At 35.9% G+C, this 16,477-nt stretch overlaps 1 protein-coding gene across 5 annotated transcripts in view; it reads right to left on the bottom strand.

Moving 5' to 3' along the window:
• The window catches only part of INVS (inversin), an 81,502-nt gene that overhangs the window by 54,489 nt on the left and 10,536 nt on the right, over positions 1-16,477 (bottom strand). The gene's annotated exons all lie outside the window — the stretch shown is intronic.

Genomic DNA, 16,477 nt, shown 5'->3' on the forward strand with positions numbered 1-16,477 from the left:
TGATTTTTGACATTGGGTTTAATCTCACAAAGTACCCTTTTAGCAGCTTCGTTAGCAGCATTCTAAACTCAAAAGCAAAACACTCAACTGGAGAAAATCTCTCAGACAGCTGAACAGAAACCTTATTTACCAGTTTCCAAGCTGAACATGTTCATCTGTCTGGCAAAGCATCTTAGGCAATACATCAGTGAAGAACATCAGCACGACTTGAGGCCAGTTCTGACTATCAGACATTTTGACTGAAAGCAAGGCAGTGTCTCAACTACGAGCAATTCTCCCTAAAGCCTCTTGCAAGATTGGCTTTACTCTCTTGGTTTCCATAGGAATAGACAGAACTATCAACTGGCATGCAGTTAAAGAATACAATAGACAATGGACCAGTGCTGTAAAAGCCAAGGTAAGACTGTTTCCCAGTGTAGGATGAAACAAAACAGGTGTTTGCATCTTACAGTCTTTGACTTCATTTATCCATGGCCTGTACATGTTGTTCCTATGTAGTGTTCTCAGCTCTTCAGCAATAAATATTATGGTCTACCTATAGAAATTAGTGGCTTTCATGTAAAAAACACATCAGGGATGAAAATGCAATTAGCATTCTCATTTCCAGTTGATCTCTTCCACTGTTACTGAACTTGTTTTCCTGTAGTGTTCTTTTGAAGTCATTCAGGCAGAAGTACCCACAACACACAATCTCTGGGGATTTACGACAAAGCCTGAGACACATCATCCATATTTACAAGATCACTGCCCACCTCTCCACAAAGAATCAAAGACTAAGCTTTCAAGAAATATTGTATTTCAAAAAACAGTGATTTGAAAGATTTGTCAGAAAGTACTGACTCCATCCTCCCCAAAAATACAAGTACTAGAAAATATTTACTGCATTCATTTTCTTCATCCTAATGGCTTTGAGTTGAATTCTTTTGAACTAAGAGGAGTGCTACAAAACTAAGATAATATATCCCTGAAACAGATGCATGCCTTAAAAAAAAATCTAATAAAAATGTCACAAATCACAGTATTATCCATGACAGAATTCTACCTGAAAAACAAGTCTAAAGAACAGCTGTCACTCCAGTCCAAGTCTTTTTACCCCCCCTTTGCACAGTACTATTTCATTCTGGAAGCAAACTAATTGCCATTACTGCTAAGCATCACTCTGACCAGTACTGTGTCACTACTGCCTTGTACTTCTTAATTGCACCCCTCTAAGTGCATGACATGTCCTTACAGACTGCTGGAAGCAACAATGCCTGCAAAGTGAAAACGTTGCATATATGCTCATTTTTGAGCACAGCTTCACGGAATTTTTTGTTATTATTTTAGCTGCTGTTTTATCCAAAAATAAATGCATGCCTTTTATGTGATTTAAATATATTTCAAATATATTCAGTCCCATAACTAACTGCTGTGTGAAATAATTGCAATTCTACCTATCAAATTCTATTTGACGAGAAAAGGTCTCCAGCCACAGTGAAGTCTCCAGAAGTGTTACAGACGTAGACAGACAATCCATATTGAGAACAACCAGCAATAAAGGTAGGTTAACTCTTAATTTAAATAATTAAGACACTTCAGGCTACTTTTACGTATTGCATAATTTTATAGCTTCTATAGACACTGCAGTGATGTTTGATATTTAAAATGAAGTCATAATCTACTTACAGTAGATTATCAAATAAATCAAAATAAATCAAATTAGTAAATAAATCAAAGCCTTCATAATCTACTCAAACTGCATCCTAGCAGTAATAAAAGTACTAGATTTATTTCTCTTTGTTCAGACTAGAGGCAGATAAAATAACAACTCAAGGTTGGTGTTGCAAAACCTTCCCAAATCCATACCATATGAACAATGTTGAAAAATGCATCCTTTGTGTATATCTCTATGTTTAAATGTTCCCATCATAAGGCTGAACACATACAGATGATATTCATAACATAAATCAGTTAATATTTCAGCAAAAATTATTCCTCATTAGTAAAAGCTGGTAGCTTTTAATCCTTTAATTTTTTCCTTAATCCTTCATTAATAAAAAACCCACGTGACAAAAGAGGGTTCCAAACTGCTCAAAGAGACAAGAAAATTTATATTCTTAATAGACAAGTTAAATTAATTTTATATTTTATGAAATGCTGACATTAGCTGTTGCTTTTCAGGCAGCAACAGAATTTGCTTATGTAGTTCATACATATCCATTTTGACTTAAGCGTGATTCACTTAGTTCTCTTTAATCAACAATTTAACCAACTGTTTACAGACAAAGAGAGAGACAAATGAAAGATTAGTGCTCCTGGAGTGGCCATAAGATCTGAATTTATTTTTCAAATACCTCCTATAGCAGTAGCCTTGCATGCTGAAGACATCCTATCTAGTATCCTATTGATTCAAATGACAAGCCTGAGCATCAGATTAAGGACATGTCAGACACCTGATAGAAGATTCCTGGAGATTTCAGCAGAAAGGTGTCCTGTTTCAAAATGATCTATTACTGCTACTACATTTATTGAAGCATATGTGGATACATTTAACACAAAACTAATTCACCTAAAATTAGAATAACATTTATAATCAGTGAAAACAAATACCTTCACTTTTTACTGCAGAATAGCTGGAAAAAGTCACCTTATTCAAACAGAAATCACCCTACAGCTCACAAAATGGGACTAAACCAAACTGATGAGCTAATACTAGTGATAGTCCTGTTTTAATTTGTCAGTGCCAAATCTGGACACAAACAAGTAAGCTGGTTCTCAGCCCCAACAACACTATTTCTCCTCGTAACCATTAAAGATCAGCCGTGAGGTCAGCTGCAGAGGGGCAATTAATGCAAGAACGATGTTTTAGAAAGGACACTCAAACAGGGAGATGTCTTTGTCTGCAAAGGTACTTTTCAAGGTACAGACTTGGCAGCAGACATCAGTGTCCTGGGAGAAGAGCTGGACAAGTCTCTTGTGCACCAAGGGATGCCACAATGCTAAACATGCTCAAGGAACAACAATAAGTGAAACAAAATGAATTCTTTTCAGGTCTGAAGCATAACACTCCAAGTACTGCAAGCACCATGTTTAAAAAGAATACAATTTTTAAGATGCAACCATTACCATCAAGATCAAATGACAGAGAAATTTTCACCTATCCCTTGAACAAAGCAAAAGGAGAGAAGAAGGGGCAGCTGTTTGCTAACAGTATGTAGGAGACAACCAGCAGTTGAAAACCAGGATAATTATGTCAACTTAAAACAGCCACACATCAAGCAATATGGAAGAATGTTTTATAGAAAAAGCACTGCTCATGCTTCAAGACATATTTCTTGTCTTTGCTGGGCATATTTACATCCTGTTCAGTTCTAGTTTGTCTTTGCAACAAAATCTCTGAGTTGAAATTACGCACCAATATTTCTTTAGACTTAAGTACTCATTTAAGATGTTTTTCTAAGACAAGCTCACTTTACCAATTCACTCTTTGTAACTGATATTCTTCATAAATTAATACAAATGATTTGTTGATAGTAGCCTGAAAATTCATTATTATGGAAGAGGACTTAGAAAAGATCAGAAAAAGTAACAATGGGTAAGTCATCAGACCTGAAGGTCTTCCAAATTTTACTCACAAGAGTATGCAGTGAACTCCATAGATTAAAATAAAGTAATGCTACCAGCTGTCTGCACAGATATTTAAGATATCATTCCATATGCTATGCAGAATTAGTTCCTTTTCACTGAAAAACAAAACGCAAGCAGAGCTTCTCAATGTTCTGCCACCGTGGTTTGCACTTGATTCATATTTTCAAAATCTTTTAGAAAATCACTGCAGTTGGAGACATTTCTTCTCTTATTATTTTAATGAAATTTCATATTCAAATTTCAAGTGCTTTAGAGGAAGACTGCTCAACAGAGGCACAAGGATAATAATATAACATATGTTCTGGGCCTGACAATATCCTCCTTGGATTATTTAAAAAACAGAAAGCATAGTAGCACAAGATATAAATCCAAGTGGAGGAAAGGAGGAGAATTACCAGAGCAAGAAGTGTAATAGAGATGCAGAGAAGTAAAATAACGTGTTTGAAAATGAGAGAGAGTGGTTTGTACAATGAAAATAGATCAATTAGGTTAGTGAAAATAGCTGTGACATTGTTGGAGCAAGAGAGAGAAAACATCACAAATACTGATGTTTGAGCTGGAGGAAAAAATAGGAAAAACTGGGGAAACCACAGATCACTACCATGGCAAGGAAGTTGTTTGGGAAAAAATAGAGTAAGGATTTTGGTACCAAGTGTTAGATAAAACTCTAGAAATTAAGACACTGAATTATGACATGCTTTTTATCACACTGAATAAAACAGAAGATAGAACTTTGCAAAAAAAATTGTCAGGAGAATGGGTAGATTTTCAATAAACTAAAAATAAAATTTAAAAAAAATAGGCCTGGGATTATTTTATTAACCAGGAAAAAGCTCATTTAATCCCAGTCTATAGTGCAGACTACAACACAGTGTAGAAACCCTGGGTCAGCTTCATGAATATTATGGATACTGAAGCCAACCAGGGCACAGCAGCACAATACCTCTCCTTTAGCTCAACAATCTTCAGCACACTTCAAGCTGCAAGAGTGGGATATGATGTCATTTTTTCATCTGTCCTTCCTGTAGCTCACACCAGAAGGTTAAATGTCCTTAAATCAGATTACACAGACTCCAGAATAAATATCAAGATCATAAAGTCAGAGTTGGGGAAGCAATGAAAGCAGAGAAAGATGAGTCAGGAGAACTGGATTATCAGAAAATAAATGACAGAGGTATAGTACCTGTCAGACAACTAATTGCAAACCCAAAAATTATCCAACACACATGAATCCAGATTCTCACATAAAGATGGGTCTTTTGAGAGCATGGCAGTTAATCTCAAAGGGATAAAACCCCATGATTTCTGACTTGTAACGCCACTGAAATATGGTAACAGACAATCCATTCAAGATTTCTGCCGCTGGCATACTTACACTATTGTACTAATCTACAAAGATAAACCTAACATTAAGGATGGGTTTGCCAGTATTTACAGCAGACCACCAGTAAATGTTGCAAGTCCAGATGACCATCAAAAAGTGCTTACAGAAGAGATGGGAGCAGCAATCAATCCAAAAGGAAACAGTGATAATAAAACCACTACTTCAGAATAAATGACCAAGCACAGGGAAAAAAATCTATGATTTTTGAAATACCTACAAATCTATTAAAAAAAAAAAAAAAGGAAGACAAAAAATATAAAATTGTCTTTTGGTAAATTAGCTGATACAAAATAAAGAGCTTTGTTCCACCCTCTAAAAACCTTGCTATTTCAAGATCTGCTATACATAGATAACTATGGCCAACTACTAAAGATCACAAGGCAAATGTGTTACTTAGAGAAGGGGAATACTGGTATGGTTACAGTTAAGACTTGCTTTGAAGAGAGTGGCAAAATAAGATGGCAAATAAACCACTATTTCAGTAATTTTATAAGCAAATCCTTCATTAAAATGTAGTCCTATTATTTATTCTGATAAGGTAAATATTAGCACATCTGAGACATTAAATTATTTGTTCTACTAGCATAATGGCTCTTTCATTGGATTTATCTTAGAACAACACAAATCTTTCTCCAAGAAACAGGCAGAAAGCAAAGGGTCAAAAGCAACAGTAAGAAAATGCAAGACAAAATTCAACTGATGATTTTCAAGTCCAGTGCAGGACTGGATCATAACACTCTACTTACAGCAACTTTGAAACAACTGCTTATATCTCTAAAAATACACAGGTATTATCAGACTGACATATCTTTACAAGAAAACAATAAAATAAATTATTTTATTTCCTTACAGCTTCTATTAAGTGATTCCTTCCACTGGTGCATAGTTTCATCCCCCATGTCATAATCTTTTGCATTTATATTCCCTATCTGAGTAGTTAACTGGCTTTTTCTCAAGCCATAAAACCAGTGTGATCTGGTCTAACACTGCCAAATGTGTTTCACACAAATTCTGCCTGTCTCAGGGAGAGAGCGAGAGAGCACACACCACGCATCCTCATTAACTAGGAAGATATGTAATTAAACAAGAAGGGGTTAAAGCAGATGTTAGCCTACTCTACTTTTCTATCTCTTACTTTTTAAAAAGCTTTCATATGTCTTCTTCCTCGTTTCTGAAAGCTAACCATTCCTTCTTCCTTTCAGGAAGGCTGACATTTGACAGCTTAACATAGCTGACAGGGTTACCCAACAGCTCACCCTCCCTATTCTCAATCCAATTAGACCTCTAATCCTCCAGATGAAAGGCCCAACTACTCACGTTCCTCATGACAACGACAGCTATTGATTATTTGTCACTACAGCTAACACCTTCTCTGTCGAGGCCACTCTGACAGAAGCAAACCTACCAAATTAGACAGCACTTTATCTGCCCTGGAGGCCAAATGGCACAACAAGTAAAGGCTAATAAATGGTATAAAAATGAACAAATCATAACATTATGACAGGTTGATCGTTGCCAGCAGCTTCACAGCTCAAGCTTGATGCTCTGTTAGACCTGTTCCTTCTCTTTTCTCTTCCACTCCTGCACCAACTTTGACTGAATTAAAGGCCAGAACAATTAAGGCATTTGACCAGCAAAGATAAGCTAGGATAGAAGTATCATCAAGGGACACGAATGTCAATAGCAGACTACCGTTTGTCAATAAAAACATTCCAGAGATGCAAATGCTCATGACTCTGCTCTCCACTAGGCTGTACTGACTCCCTTTGTACAGGACTCTTTGCAAGCTCAGGCAGAAACTCCGGGAAAATTAACCCCAGAAAAACAAGCTTGAGCTGGGAAACATTGAGGCAAGGACTGCATCACTGAAAAAGGAATCCCAATACTGTGCTACATGATAGAGAGATGTTACAGTCGTTATTCCACGTTATTCTGTTTACTATCTACACTTGTTTTTCTTTGTAGCAGTGATAGAAACCGAGACTACATCATTTGAATTTCTCACGATAAATTTGCTTTAATTGTTTTGCAAAGAAAAAAACCCTGTTTCTAGGACAATATTCAGTCTCTACTGACACAGGACCTCACAAGTCACACCACTCTGAGGCAAACTGAAAACATTTATTATTCTCAGAGCAGTACTATCCAAAACTACTGACAGTGAGATCAGAGGCACAGTCCCTAAACTCAGGTTATTTATTACAACAAACAATAAAGCATTAAAAAACTCCAAAATAAAACACCACAACCACAGGAATATTGTTAAGATCAGGCAACCAAAAGAACAATGTGAGTAAAAATACGCAAGTTATTTAAACAGTTAAAAAGCAATTAATACTGCCCTGCCATAATTAATCAACTGATTTCTCAACTGTGCTAAAAGGAGTATGCTTTCCAGCAAGGAATTCCTATGCTTCTGAAAGTACTTAATAGCAAAAAAATTTATTAAATCAAATTACATGAAAACTTAAAGTTTTAGTTAAAGACATAAAACATGAATATCTGCTATTCTTCTTTAACTGAGGAAAATGTTGTTGTGCAAAATACAGGTTGCACAGATAAAGGAAACTGCATACAACTGCAACATAATATTAATCTAAGAAATCTAAACACTGTGAAAAGATCTATTTAGTAAAAAACATCAAATTGCATAATATTCAATTGTTTTAACTTCTTAGCCTTACAAAATATTCTTGGGGATGAATACATATTTATTAACCATTTCAACCAGACACAGATGATTATATACTTTAAAGATGGGCAGTATGATCTTATCACAAAATACAGATATTTATTTGAGTAGCTTGGTAAATGGATCCTTTATGACTAATTTTGCCTGAAGAAAAGTTTAACCTACAGGACATTTAGGTAAGCTTGCTGTCACAAAAATCAAGCAAACCTATAAATAAAAGTTAAAACCATATATAACATTTCTATGAATAAATTTTAATTATTATTATTATTCTATTCTAAAAACCCCAAATACAATAAATCACTGCAAAGAGGAGACAAATATTGTAATTTTCAAATATACCACAGAGCAACATTTAGTGGATACATTTTTATTTACATTTTACACATTTCTAATAGCCTTCTGTCCTTTCCAAAAGGAGACTGGTTCAGAATTCCTAATGCTGAGCCTCAGGGAAGTACCCATGTGAAGGAGACTGACAGAGGTGCAACTGGTCTGCCTGGCCCTCCACACACAGGAAGACTGAGTAAACTCATTCCAAGCCTTGCTCACGTAAAGGCATTTATGCCTACACTGGTGACAGTGAGTCCAGTGTTCTTGGAAGCTGTTCAGGTTTTCCAGGATCAAAAGTTCCTTTATCGTTTATGTTACAAACCTCCTACTTATCCTAGGTTATAGCCACTGCTTTGGTCTGTTCTTATTTAGCACTTTCATTCTTTTTAACACATACCTTGATTAAAGAGAAATGGAATCTATATCATTCTCCTAATTTGGCTTTACCAAGTTCATTAAAAATATTCTCATCTGGACTTTCTTCCCCTTTACTTTAGGGGCTTTTATTAAAAAAAAACCAAAAAAACAACCCACCACAATAATCTTATGCTAGGGGACTAGATGGTGCCAAAGAGTGAATCTGAACATCTAATCATATCAGCAAAATCTGTAAATGTCTATGATTTAGACTTACTAACCTGATGAGTTGTCTACCAGTTATTATTCCTGACCTTGCTGCTGTAAGACTTATTTACAATATTTGGTTTGTGATAATTATTCTTGATAAGGGAGAATCTTTTCCACTATTACAAGTCAGCATCAGAAATTATATTTTTCCACCGTGTTTTTCAAGTTGTGTTCCAGATGTGCCTCCTTGAGAATCATACTAAACATCCCTTACACAGAGCAAGAGCTAATCCACACATCTTCCCAAAAACATTAGATATATTTATTCTTTCTTCTACATTTAGATTACATTTGCAACCTCACAATTAAAATAAAATCCTTCAACATGTGGATGCTACAGTGATGGCTGCCAGTCATCAACTGCCCCACGAAACTGGAGACCAACACTTCATCTGCATGTCAAAGGGAAGGCACTACACTCAGTCCATCCCTTTCCATGCAAATATACTCTACTATATACTATTTGTGTAAGTACTTCACAACTACTCCTGCTGCAAACCCTCTTTTTAAACACCCTCCATCCTCCTTCAGCTTTTATTTCTACTATACTAAATGGGCAAAAATACTATTTTGCTATTCTGAGTGGAAGTAGATAGAAGCATTCTGTCTACAGCAGCCTGTAGAGCAAATCTGCCAGATATTTATAGAATAATTCATTTTAGCACCTCAGTCAGCTTTATTTGTTTTCTTTCACCATCCAATCCAACCCACCAACAGTAACTGATGCTGTTTTTTTTGTTACCCATGCTATAATTCCTTTGATGTGTAAAATGTCTGCTAGAAAATAGCAGAGAGTAGTCAGGAAGGTAGCCACAAATTACAAGCAATGTTTTCAAAAATGTTTTACCAGAGTAAGTTAGTTTAGCAACCAATTGTTACTAAAATAATTTAAAAATCAATTCTACAAGTGCCACTGACTATAGACATTCATACTATATTTATCAGTGAAATCTGTATAGAGAAAAAGTTTGATCTCATAGCTACTCTGAAATTCTGATCTTGAACTTCAAGTCAAAACAACTATTTTGGCATGTAAATTTTTGCACAACCTTGTCTTAAAATGTGGTTTCATGCTAACACAAAACCAGTGAGGAATCAGATTCATGTGCCTTAATATTTGCTGCGCATCTGAAACCTGACATGTAGAACAGTATTTCCACAGTTTTATCTTTTAGAGAGAAAAGAACTGGCTGGATTTTAACCCACATTTTGACAGTAGAGACAGACAATTGCTGGATACCACATGATTATAGTGACTTACACTTAATGAGGAAACAATAATGTGCATGTTCATGCCTTGTTACAAGACATGACAAAGTGTGCAAGCTGAAAATGCACTGCCTGAATATATGAGAATCACACAGCAGTCTTGCAAAGCAGTGCCCAAATCAAGCTCTCTGTGCCAGCAGAACTGTTGTCAAGCTTTCTGTTTCAACAATGCTGTTCCATAATGTTTACTGGAACTGACCTGGAAAGCTTTCCCTCTCCTTCACATCTATGAATAATTAACTAAATTAAATTCTAAAATATAATGCACTAATAAATTAAGACACACAGTTTCTGCAGTTGAAGAATATACAAGACAGTGTTCTAATCATTCTCACAGTATCTAGTGTTGCTTGATTTCCCAGAACCCTTTCAGACAGATAATGCCTCTCTTTAGCTACATGCAAAAGGGTTTACCTAACACTGATCTCCACAAGATGTTTCTATCATGCACTATTTCTTGACAAACATGTTTCAAGCCACCCTGCATATTTCAGTGGAGATACTGTGATATTTAGGATGTTTTGGAGCTACACTGGAATGCTGAATTTCATAAGAGGAGACCAATATTTTGATTTCAAGATATCTTGTTTTCAATATCTTGTTTTCAAACTTTAATATTTTTCTCTGAATCAAGACACAGCAGAGGCAAATGGAAGTATTAATGAAATCAAAAGAACAGTCAAAAGCAAAATTAGGAGAGATATTCAAGATCCTGAACGAGTCACAGATGCTATTTATCACACACAGAAAAAGCCCTATTTCAAAAGGGTTCCTGTCCTTCCTGAACTCAAATAGGACGCTAAACTTCTTACCTAAGGTTTTGAGAATATTTTTCATTATGTCAGTGTTCATTTAGGAAATTCCAGCCTGGCAAAGTCTCTATCTGTTTCATTGTTCATTCTCAGCAGTGACAGCACAACTTTCTTGGGGAGCATACTGGGAATCAGATCTCTGTAATAATGTGAGATTTTTCTACTCAAACTTTTCCAGTAGTTATTTGCAACCATTTCAATGGAGGTTGCAGCACAGATCAATGGTATCAATGGTAGTATCCAAACAACCAATAGCAAAAAGTATTTGGGAATATGAGGACTTGTGTTAAACAGGCAGAAAATGAATTGTTCTTTTGTAGAGTTCATTTTCTGTCAACTCACTGACCAGTGAGAAGTTCCACAGCTGTGAAGAGGGGTCAGGAGAAGGCCATGGATGAGACCAAGCCCTTGGTAGCTAGGACAACTTATCTGTAATATAACACATACAAATCACACACAAGGAACTCTGCCTTCTACCCTTGAGCAACTTCAGGCTGCATTCACTAGAGAGAACTCTTTGTTCAGGAAAGTAAAGAAAACATTTGTATTACGGTTATTGTCGGTGGGTTAATTACAGAGGAAAGTACAGTCCCACAAGTAAAAAAATAACCTCTTCTGGCTGGTCAGCAAACATTCCTGTTTCACATCCTGGTGCATTCAGATTTCTCATATTTAATCACATTGGATGTTCACATGAAAATATCACAGAATGAACGCAAATCTCATTCACATTTCATATTATCACATTCCTACATGCATGGAATTAATATTACTCATTATGAGCTCTCATTTAAGGGTGACGGAACATCATAAAAGGTTGTTGGCCTGTGGAAAAAAAGAACATGAACTGGCCACCATTGTCTCTGACATGATCATTAATTTTCATTATTTAGATTGGGAAAGAAAGTTAGAAGCACGTGTGCTCTTTTATGCAGATCAAATAAAGCCTTATGAAAGATCTGAGAAACTACAGCTCCAGGAAATACATCTCGGAAAAGGTAATGAGGAAAAAAAGTATAAATTTGCTCCCAGGCAAGTTAATTCAGGAGTTTTTAATATAAACACCTTTTACTTGTTCAAGAAAGGGGAAAAAACATTCTGTTTTTGCAGCTCTTGGACTAACCTGACTGTACTCATTAGATAAGACTTGGGAATAAACTTTCATAAAATAAGTGAAATAAAGACTACCTTCTGGTTCTAATTTTCTACCATGTCTAATGCTTGCCACAGGCTGTCTTTTCTTACTTCCTTCTTTACCTTTATTGTTACCGCTGAGTACACAGCAACAACCATTTTTTCTAGTTTAAGAAAAATCAAAGACCATTAAAATACATCCCCATACTTTACACAGAATTCCTAACTGCATCCTGGGTGTACTTTTATCACAACCACATCAGCAAATAAATAATATAAGCTACACAATATTTAACACTTCTAAAGTCACATTTTCCCACTGGGGTTATATTAATCTTCCTGAAGCCAAAATTAACATTCTCCTGACAGTTAAGCATCCTGATAGATCATTTTAAGTGCATATTATTAGAAACCAACAAAAACATATCAAATTTTTTCTTCTATTCCTATGAACACAAAAGGCTGTGCTTAAGGTATTCAGAAAGACTCAGGCAGATAACTCCCCAAAGTTAACAGATTGCTAATAAGTGAGCATCCTCTGTGAGAAATTTTGAAAGACACAGGCCTGGGGTTTTTTTCCCCTTAAATTAAACTCGAATTACTTAATGAAAGATAAATGACAAAACATGCACAGGTAATTTGGGTATGTAGAAACATTTCTGTTCACAAGTATCACATGTGGGCATTTAAAAAAAGTTGCAATTTAACACTAGAAGTAAATTGCTACCAAAATGCTTACAAGTGAAAATCAATGCCTGTTATTAAATTATAACCCCAGTACTCCTATCTCCTCAGTATGTTTATTTCACAATAATCTAAATTCTACAAGCTTAAACAATCTGTACCCATATAGTACTACAATTCCTCAGTGTGAAATCACTGGCAAATTATGCTAATGATTCTACTTCTGTTGCAATCAGTCACAGTTTCAGTTCCCAGTAAATTACATCCGTGTTCAGGAAGTCACAACCACCCTCTGAAACTCCCATGGCAATCTTCACAGGTGCACTCCTGCAATAATTTGTATCTTTTTCTGGTGGGTTCGGAGTTTTGAGGTCTTTTTTGTTCGATTGCTTTTAATTTAAATTTTATGAAGTTAATGACTTGACCTCCCCTTTTTTCTTATTTTTAAGGGGTGTGTACCCTTTCAAAATTGCTTGTGAAACCTGTCCATTTGAAGAGAGAGACCAAAGGAGTGGAACAGAAGAAAATCCAAAAGGAAAAACACCAAGTCATTAGTGAAGTCTGAGACAGAGAGATTCATTTGTTGAGATGAGAACAGATGAGAATCTGACAGCTTTTCATATAACTATTGTTTTGTAGGCATGCTCCAGTGACAAAACCCATTTGAATGAAGCATGGCAAGACCAAGATGACACAGCATCTTTGAGCTCCAAGACTTGGGTTTCCTCATTAACTGGTAAATACGACCTGGTTATTAAAACAGGACTAGACAGAGGTACTGAAACCATAGGATCGCTTTCACTTACCTGTGTTGAAACCTTTGGAACTGAAAGAACACATAATAGCACAGGCCAGTCTGCCTAGCTGTGCTATCAGAAACATTTTTCATAGAGACTATGAACTGCATTTATATCAAGTGCAGAAATTTTGGTACTATTTATTGATATCCAAATCAAAATGGAGCTATTTTGACAAACCATGGTTCCAAAAGATGTCTCCTAGGACATTTGTGAAACAAAGCGAAGGCACTTGGAGTACACCAGAATATTGGGAGGAGAGCAACGACACAACTACAAGTTCCAAAGCAAGTACTTCAAAAGGAGTTAGAGGTGCCATTAGGAAAAGACAAAGGATTAAGGAACTACTGTTAGACTATCACATCAGATAATGTTTTATATGACCATAAGGGTAGTGCTGAAATCTTTACCTATAATTTAGGAAGAACTCTGTACTATCAACAATAATCTGCATTTTGAACACTGGATGTGATTGTTGGCATTTTGAAGGATTGGAAGAAATGCTTTTACAGAATAAACTCATTACTTAAGGGTAATAAACATGATGGATGCAAAGGCCATCTCCTATTCTGCAGACAATAGCTGGAAGCTTAAAATTTGTGGAGAGGTGGAAATTAAGAATAAAATATAATGTAGAGCTGGCATGTACATACATGTATGTATACACACACTCAGTACAGCCAGGTTTGTAACTCACATGGTCAGGTCAGAAGCTAGTTATGCAAGTGTTAATGGAATGATGTTATAATTGTTCGTTTAAGTCCTATTCAACCACAAATCCATCCCAGGGAAGAAAAGCAACTCAAGTCCTAATTTATTTTACTTAATACTGATGATTTATGACTGAATTCAGGTCAATGCCACATTTCTGAATGTTTGTTCTATTACAGGGATTAAAAAACCCACAAGCAATTTTTCTAGGACTGAAAGACATGAACTGGCAGTTCTCATGCAGTGAAATCTCCAAACAGAAAAATGGGAAAAGTTTCATCTCATCCTGCAGAGAACAAAACCAGTTATTTTAATGATAACCGGGATTACTAAAGGGAGAGACACCATTTTGAATCCAAACACACAAATGAAGACATTCATCCCTCTTCAGTACAAGATGGCTAAATAATTGCTTCTGTTTGGAATCAGAAGAGCATTTTCTCACAAACTCTTTGCCTCCAAGACAGCTCTGTGGTTCCCAAAGAAAAGCAGCAGAGACCATTTTTTGTCAAATCAGCTGCAAAACTATTTCAGAGTAATAAGCCAAAAGGGACATGTAAAGGTGGACTGCAGAATGACATAAGGAGTCTCAATATTCTGGCAACAAACCCTAGCCTTCAGAATGTCTGCCTGCTTTGATCTGATGAGCCAGGTGTCCCAAAAGGCCTTCCAAGAGACAGCCAAGAACAGCAAAAGTAATCCTGGTACTTAGAGAGGGAGGTTCTGACTCAGGAAACCTTACTTCATTTTACTTCCATCTCCTTTAGTCAAGAACATTTGTGTAGAAAGAAGTGTCTTCTCTTTCCTACCACTTCACTGGTTGCATGTAAAGGTCTGTAAATCTTAACTTCTCTCTCCAAAGAAAAGGAAAATTAGGATGCAACACTAGTACAATTTAGGAATCTGTATCTCCAAGCACTGCTTCTAAACAGCTTATACTTGTGACTACCAATTAATGGGGATTTATAGTCATGTGAATCTGTTTTTGCTGAAGCACAGGACAGCTACTGACTCACAAGTTTGGACACAACAAAAAGTATACAGAAGCCCTGGCAAATTTGTGGATTTGTGATTAACCAACATGGACAAAACAACTTTGGAAATGGGTGATCTCACAGCATGTTTCTTTTTCTATCTGAAAGTCAACTTTACTGAGGAATTTCTCTTTTACTTTAGAGAAAAAAAAATTAGAATATGAACCAAAAGTATCAGTGAGAAATAAGAAGAAAGCAAAACATTATTTAAACAGCCATAGCTGCATGAAACATTAAGCTGTTTTGAATTTTAATTACACATATTTTTCAGAAGACACTCATGACAGAAATGTAGATCTTAAAATGGTAATATGGAAAACTACAGACAAAATTTTACACACCTGAAATGTTAATTTCATAAGCTGACATCAATAGGAAGCAACTGTTCAGAAGACACAGAACGGAATTTTAGAGGACAGCTAAATGAGGCAAATAAAGAGCAGTTGCAAGGGCTGTTTCCTGACCACTTTTTGCCGCCCCAGTACTAATGATGATACAAACACTTATCCAGCTATGGGGTGAATCACATCTTCACAGTACATGACACAGTGTGTATGTGACTACATAAAGTTTACTGCTACAGTCTTCACCCCATGCTGTTTTACCTTCTTTTGCATCTACACTGTCAACTGAAAACTCATCTAAGACGGCCCAAGTATCCCGTGGTACAAACTGAACTTTCAGGACTGAAGCAAGGCATAAAGGAAATGGAGAGCACATGCAGTTAGCAGCTATTATGTCAAGACAAAGTCTCACTTGCCTTGAATTGCCATAATAAAAATATCCACAATATGAACATTCAGACAAAGATTTAGACAGGAATTTCTATTGTTTTTCTATATGTACAATATGTTTAGCATATTGTACATATGCTAAAATGTATTTTAAAAACCTAGGAAAAATGTAATTTTAAAAATTAAGTTCTTAATAGGACTAAAACGTTAATGTGTCTATCACATCACAAAATCTAAAAGCCTATATGAACACCAGGCAAGTAGAGTACGTTACAGCAATTTTTTAAGCCTCTGACATTGCTGCTTTCATGAAATACCTATCTTTGAAACAACAACATTCACAGCAAGCAGGTCCCTTAGAAATACAAAGTTAATCCTGGAAACAAGGTTATGATGATGATTGAATTATTTCACCAGAGTGTAATGGTATGTAACCAAGCAGATAAATTAGCCAATTTCAAGTCAACTACAACCTACAACACTTTATTTCCCTGTAAGGGATGCAGTAACACAGACCACACAGTCCCTAGCAAATATACCTGGAGAATATCACCTTATTCTCTACGTCTTCCCAAATGGTTTTCTATTTAACTGCTCCTTACTAAATACCATGACCATACCATAGCTACCTTTATGTAA

Source organism: Lichenostomus cassidix, chromosome 2 (genome assembly GCF_008360975.1).
Source record: "Lichenostomus cassidix isolate B80296 chromosome 2, HeHo_3.0, whole genome shotgun sequence".
Lineage (NCBI taxonomy): Eukaryota > Metazoa > Chordata > Aves > Passeriformes > Meliphagidae > Lichenostomus > Lichenostomus cassidix.